General features: G+C 36.7%; 1 long non-coding RNA gene across 1 annotated transcript; it reads left to right on the top strand.

Annotated features, from left to right (window-relative positions):
- On the top strand, positions 1-3,079 carry LOC116657058. The gene is made up of 2 exons (XR_004311982.1): positions 1-217; positions 2,274-3,079. It is a non-coding gene; the product is annotated as an uncharacterized LOC116657058 (long non-coding RNA).
- The last annotated feature ends 4,322 nt before the right edge of the window (positions 3,080-7,401 follow it).

Genomic DNA, 7,401 nt, shown 5'->3' with positions numbered 1-7,401 from the left:
CTCGGGGCACACAGAGACTGCGCAGGGCACGTGGGCACAGGGAAAATTGGAGACAGGATTTCCAGATCTCCATTTCCCACGTGTGTTCCTCCTCAAAGCAGACCTGTGACATGAGGCTGTCCTCTGTCTGCTAGCCTTTCATGGGGGCTTTTTTTCACACTAGAATAAAAGCACCGCCAAATCATCTTCATCATCTGCAGTACGCTGTCCCCACAATGTAAATATAATGATCCAATTTGAAATATGGATGTTGATATGGTGTAGTTAGTAAGTCTGATGAGCAGTAAATACTTTTGTAGATTAGGTGATTTTTTTTTTTTTTTTTTTTTGCTTTTAGCAAAACTGAAGGGGGTTTTAATGACATAGTTATCTGAATTTACAATGAGTAGTAATTAATATTATCATTATATATTAAGTATCTTAAAAATCACATAGCTATCACCAAAATAAAAAGTTATAATAGTAATAGTTTATTACTTTATAAATAATAATTTATTATTTTTTTTGATGATAGGTCACTGTGTGATATTTTCACCTCTATCTTGGAGAGGATATAGAATTCTGTTACATTGCTATAAAATATCTCTTTCTTGCCCTCTCTAGTTTTTATAAAAATCAGCTTTCTTAGCACCTATGTCTTTAAAAAGGAACACTGAAATACAATTTGATGTTGAACTGTGTCATTCCAGAAACAAGAAATAGTCATCCTGTGTGTGAACAAATTCTTAAAAGTCTTGCCTTTATATTGGGATGCATTTCAAATAAAATTTTACTTTCATGTTTAGTAAATCAACAAATTCATAATATATTTCACATTTTGATAAATGTGTACGAAAATGAAACTCAATCTAAGAAATTATTTAATATAGGATTGTGTTACTTAAAATTTAAAAATATATTTAAGCACAAATTTTTGTTTAGAAACTTACATAAAAATATAATATTAATACATGAGTAAAAATATTTGGGACAACTGGAATGAATATATGGTTTGAAGGTTAAAAATTGTTGCCGATGAAATGAATCACAGAGCTGCTGTGGTGAAAAATGTCTCCCGAGATTCGGGTTCCTTTATTTTTTATACCATCTACACAAAGGAGTAACCCTTGCCAAGCACAGAGAGTAAACAGTTTTTAAATTGACGCGTGCGCACTACATCTAAGACTTCCTTATCTTAATTACATTCAGACCCTCCTGTTCCCAGGCCTGTTCCTTTTGAGGAACTAATAAACATTCTTGTTTGCAAGCAATGTTTCCCCTGGGAATGGGCAGAGTCACTTGGCAGGAATTTCTGTTTGCAGACAAGTCCGGCCACTTCTGTGAAATGTCCCGCGTGTAGGCACATCCACAGTTTCTATGCTAAGTTTCCTTCAAAAATAAACAATATGTAATCTCTGACTATTAAAAAAAACTCACTGATTTTGTTTAATGAATGATGGCGAGTTCAAATCACTATCACCTAAGATCCTTTTAGTCAGAAAAGGAGAAATATGATTAAGTAATTGATAGTGAAATATGCTGAACATTATACCTTAAGCTTATATTCAACAATTTTAGATATCAATTAAAAATATACTAGTGAATATTGCTGTTTAAAAATTATCTTAGCTGTTAAGCAAGCAAGGATGTTTGAAAATCACTGGCTTGGGGATTGCAGGGTTTTTTATTTGGGTGTTTTATAATCACTTCTGGAAAAAGATATGTAGATGTGCTTCTTGATGTGCAAATTTGAATTTCATCTCTGTTTTGAGAGAAGGGATCCAGTAAGTACAGCAGTGAGAACAGCCATAAAAGCCTGGGAGAATTAAATGCCGCTGCTGCAATGGCCACGTGCGCCGGGGCTGGAGGCCTCAAAAGCAGTGACTGCAGAGCACGGTGTTTACATTAAGTCTTTAATGATACAGTCAGGGGCATAAGCATCCACTTTTATCAAATTAACTATAACTTATGGAAACTATCATGACTATTTGATTAAAATGGGGAAAACGGAATAATATTATTTTATATATTATTCAGAATTTAAACAATAATAACCACAAATATTTGCTAAACACATGTTTAAGTACATAATTATATGCAGTTTGACTTGCGTGGATTTAGGGAATGTTATTACCAAACATTTGCTCTTCACAATGTGGTGAAGTCACACAGCCCACGTGCTTCCAAGGCGTCAGCATACCAAGCCCCAAGTTGTTAATTGATATCTTACTGACACATACTTTCAGTTTTCTCATAGACATGTGAATAATTTAAATACTTCTTTCTTGTTTTAGGCAATTTAAACCAGCCTACAGAAGTGACAGCACTGTATTTCTTTGAATGATAACAACCAGGAGATGAATTTTCAAGCCGGAGACAGAATCACAGTTATATCAAAAACAAACTCGTGTTTTGATTGGTGGGAAGGAAAGCTCTGAGGTCAAGCCGGCATTTTTCCAGCCAACTCTGTTACCATGAATTAAAGTTCATATTATTTCCTTCTTTGAGAATTACAAGAAAATTATTTCTACACTCACAGGATTTACTATCCAGTTAAACAATGTTTAATACAAGTTCAAAAACTCGTCTGTTTATTCCATAAACTTTTATCCTATATGTAAAAGATTTTGTTTTTCTATATGTAAATGGTTACCTTACGTATCTTTAAATATTTTCCACAAATTTTATTACATATGCTATTTAATAGTTAATGTCTTCTAATTTATATGGTCACATTTCTTTTGTGTTCATTTTCAAAAATCCATTAACATTTTATTTGGCTTTGTACATGATGACTTTAATTTGGGAAGCTTAAGAATGGGGCATGAATTCTAACTGGGTAATAAGTAATACTCAGAGTTGTAGGTACTAGCTAGGGTATTAATTCTTAAAATTATTTCTATACCTTCAAAAATTGCATATATATGTTTCATGTACATATATGTAACATGATATTACAAAGAAATTCAACCACTATTCATTAAAAAAGATGACATCTATTAACTTTTCCTCTTTGTGAGGTTATGTTCATTTGTAGCAGTAGAGTAAACTTATGTTGATATGGTTCTCTTGTCCCTAAATAAATGTTTTTAAATGCTAAGTTAATGTTTCAGTTTTGTTTTTTTTATTCACTTTTTGTAAAGTAACCAGAGGTCTGTGGTTGGTCTGCAATTCACCTCCATGATTATACTGCTAAATTCTTTTTTTCAGCTTTATAAACATAAAATTGACAAATAAAATAGCAAAAAACTTAAAAGTTCTTTGATTTGAAATACACAGTCATTGTGAAAGGATTCCTACTGAGTTAATGAACACATTCAACATCTCACATATTTTTTTTTATTTGATGAGAACCCTTACGTTCTCTCTTAGCAAATTTCAGTTATAGAATGCAACATTATAACTGTAGTCACCACACTGTACATTAGATCCCCAGAACATACTCCTCTTAGAAACTGGAAGTTTGTACCCTTTGATCAACATCTCTTAATTTTGCTGACCTCCCAACCCCTGGTCAACACCAATCTACTCTCTGTTTCTATTAGCTTGGCTTTTTTGAATCCCATTGGATACTACAAAGTATTTGTCTTTCTCTAATTTATTTCATTTAAAATAATCCCCTCAAGTTTCATCCATATTGCTGCAAATTTCAGGATTTTCTTCCTTTGTTTATATATATGTATGTATCATTTTTTCCTTATCCATTCATCTGTTGATGAACATTTAGGGTTTTCTATATATAATAACATGGCATCTGTAAGCAGAGGTAATCGTACTTCCTCCTTTCCAGTTTGAATGCATTTTATTTCTTTTTCTTGCCTAATTTCTCTGGCCATGGCTTCCAGTACAATGCTAAATAGAACTGGTGAGAGTGGATGTCCTGATTGTTACTGATCCTGGAGGGAAACTTCCAGATTTTCACTGTAGAGTATGATGTTAGCTGTGGGCTGGTCAAACAAGAGCAACTTGTTTAATCTCCACATATTTGTGAACTTTCCAGTTTTTTTCTTATAATTGATTTCTAGTTTCATACAATTGTGGCCAGAAAAAGATGCTTGATATGATTTCAATCTTCTTATATTCATTAAGACCTGTTTTGTGCCTAACATAGGATCTGTCCTGGAGACTGTTCTATGTACACTTGCCAAGAATGTGTATTCTGCTGCTACTGGATGGAATGTTCTATAAATGTCTGTTACGTCCACCTGGTCTGACACATTATTTAAGGCCAATGTTTTCTTATTGATTTTCTGTCTGGATGATCGATCCATTGATGAAAGCAGGGTATCAAAGTTCCCCCCCCACAAAAAAAGTTTGTATTGCTATATATTTCTTCTTTTAAGCTGTTAATATTTGCTTTATATATTTAGTTGCTCCTATGTTGGGCACATAAATATTTACAAATATTATATCCTCTTGTTGAATGGACCCCTTTATTATTATATACTGACCTCTGTCTCTTATTACAGTATTTTGATTACAGTCTATTTTTCTGATATAAGTATAGCTATCTGTGCTTTCTTTTGGTTTTTATTTGCATGGAATATCTTTTTCCATCACTTCACTTTCAGTCTGCATGTATCTTTAAAGCTATTGAGTCTTTTGTAGGTAGCACATAATTAGTTTTTTTTTTTAATCCACCTAGCTACTCTCTGTCTTTTGATTAGAGAATTTAGTCTAGTCCATTTACACTTGAAGTAATAATCGATAGGTAAGGCCTTACTATTGCCATTTTATTCATTATTTCTTGGCTGTTTTGTAATTCCTCTGCCCCTATCTTCCTCTCTTGCTCTCTGTCTTAGTGATTTGATAATTTTATGTAGTGCTATTCTTAGATTTCTTTCTCTCCTTCTTTTGTATATCAACTGTATATTTTTGCTTTGTGTTTACCATGAGGCTTACAGAAAACATAACAGTCTGTTTTAAGCTGATAATAACTTTGTACCATATTAAATCTCTGCATTTTTACTTTCTCTCCATATTTTATGCCTTTAATGTCACAAGTTATCTATTTTTACCTGTGTATTCATCAACAAATTATAGTTACTTTAATGCTTTGTTATTTAACCTTCATGCTAGATTTATAAGTGATTTAACCACCAGCAGCATTACAATAGGAGAGTATTCTGAATCTAACTCTATTTTTAATTTTACCAGTGAGTTTTAAGCTTTCATATGCTTTCCTGTTACTAAATTGCATCATTTTATTTCCTCTTGGAGAACTACCTTTAGCATCTCTTGTGAGGCAATGTTAGTGGTGATGAACTCCTTCAGCTTTTGTTTGTCTGTAAAACTCTTTATCTCTTCTTTAATTCTGAAGGACAGCTTTGCCAGGTAGAGGATTCTTGCTTGATGTTTTTTTCTTTCAGCACTTTTAATATATATCATCCTGAGAGCTCTCTTCTGGTCCGCAAGGTTTCTGCTGAAAAATCCACTGGCAGTCTTACGAGGGTTCCCTTGTTATAATACGTTGCTTTTCTCTTGCAGCTTTTAAGACTGTCTTCTTGTCTTTAACTTCTAACTGTTGATTTATAATGTGCCTCAGTGTGGGATTCTTTAGATGCAGCTTATTTGGAGTTCTGGGCTTCCTGGGTCAGGACGTCTATTTCTCTCCCCAGTTTAGGGAAGTTTTCAGCCATTATTTCTTTGAATAGGTGTTCTGTCTCTTTTCCTTTCTCTCCTCCTCTGGTACCTCTGTAATGTACATGTTCACCTGCTTGGTGGTTCCTGAAAGTCCCCTAAGCATCTTTACTCTTCATTCTTTTTCTTTTTTGTTTACTTCTTGAATAAGTTCTACTGCCCTGTTCTCAAGTTTGTTGATCATTCTTTCTGTTCAGTCTAGTCTACAGTTATATGATTGCTGTTTTGTACTTTTCAATATTTTCTATCTCTTGTTGAAGTTTTCACTTTGTTCATGCTTTGCTCTCCTGAATCAGTGAGCATCTTTATGATTGTTATTTTGAACTCTCAGGGAAATCATTTCTTTCTATTTCATTATGAGAAGTTTCTGAAGATTTATCTTTTTCTTTTGTTTGAAAACTATTTCCCTGCTTCCTCATTTTCCTGGACTCTCTGTGTTGGTTTCTACACATCAGATGAAATCACCACCTCTCCCAGTCCGGACGGAGTGGTCTCATGTGGGAGTTGAACCCTGGCAGTCAGCCCAGCCTGAGCTCCTGGTTGTCTGTCTTAAACCTCTGTGATTGTCCAAGCTGCTATCTTTGTTTTTGGTTGCTCCCAAGACCCATGTTTTCCAAAGGGGAAACTCTCAGTCAGCGCCTAAATGTGGGTTGATTGGAAGTTGGACCCTCAGACAGGACTGAGAAAGCATGTAATGAAGGCCTTTCTATGGAGAAACTGGGAGATGAGTGTTTTCACTTGCTCACTCCATGCTGAGGTGCAGGGTGTAGCTGGGGGTATTCTTGTGTCCATTTAAAATGTGCATCTTTGTTTCAGTCCTGTGGGACTCAGGAGTGTAAGTCCTGCAGGCCACCAAGCCTGGGTGATTGAGGGCCCATCCCTCGAGTGGCAGGTATAAAAGCTGGGGCACTAGATGGGTGGACAATCTCCTTCCAGGGAGATGTTTAGGTTTTACTGTTGGAGTGAACCAGAGGGAGAAGGCAGGGCTCTGGGGAGGGTCACAGCTGGCACCTGGATGTGTGCTAATTAGATGCTGGGCCCCAGGCAGTCCTTTGCAAATTCTGCAACCAAACCCCTTCCAGGCAAGTGGAAGCGGGAAGATTTTATTTCTAACTGCAACCTCTGAGCTGGGGCCTCGGGGAGAAGCCCAGTGGGTGCTGGTGCTCCCACTGGTTCCCTGTTGGCTGTGTTCCTGTGGGACTGGTGGACATAGGCCCTGCTGACTTTCAAAGCTCAGTGACCTGGGAGCTCGTCCTTTGGACAGAAGCCTTAAAGCTGGGGGGTGTTAGTTGTTCAGTTTGGACCCTTTGCTCCACAGGGAGGAGCTGGGAGTTGGGGGTCCCCTCAATTGCAGGGCACTGTGCTGGGGGTGGGGCTTATGGTGGGGATGTACCTTTCTACCCTTTCTGATAGGGGTGTTTTCTGTTACCTGATGTGTAGGAATCACTCAGGCAGGCTCCGGGTTTCTCTCAGAGGCAACTGCTCCATGAAAAGCCATGGACTCAGGGCCTCTGTGGTAGAAGGGAAATTCGGGAACCTCCAAGTTAGCATCTTTGTCCTTCTAACTTTCTTGAACTCCAGACCCATATCTCCAACTGTGCATTTGGCAGCTTTATTTGGACATGTAATAGCATCTCAAACCTCGCTCATCTGAGGTAAAGCTCGCCCTTGCTTTCCCGCCACTAAAGCCTGCCCCTCCCACTGTGGCCCTCTTCAGCGACTGGAAATCCCACTTGTTACTGAATCGAAACTCATTCTGCTTGCTGCACAAAAGGCTGATAA

Source organism: Camelus ferus, chromosome 17, assembly GCF_009834535.1.
Source record: "Camelus ferus isolate YT-003-E chromosome 17, BCGSAC_Cfer_1.0, whole genome shotgun sequence".
In the NCBI taxonomy this organism is placed as follows: domain Eukaryota; kingdom Metazoa; phylum Chordata; class Mammalia; order Artiodactyla; family Camelidae; genus Camelus; species Camelus ferus.
Note: the sequence above shows the minus strand (reverse complement) of the source record. Positions and strands in the feature narration are given on the sequence as shown.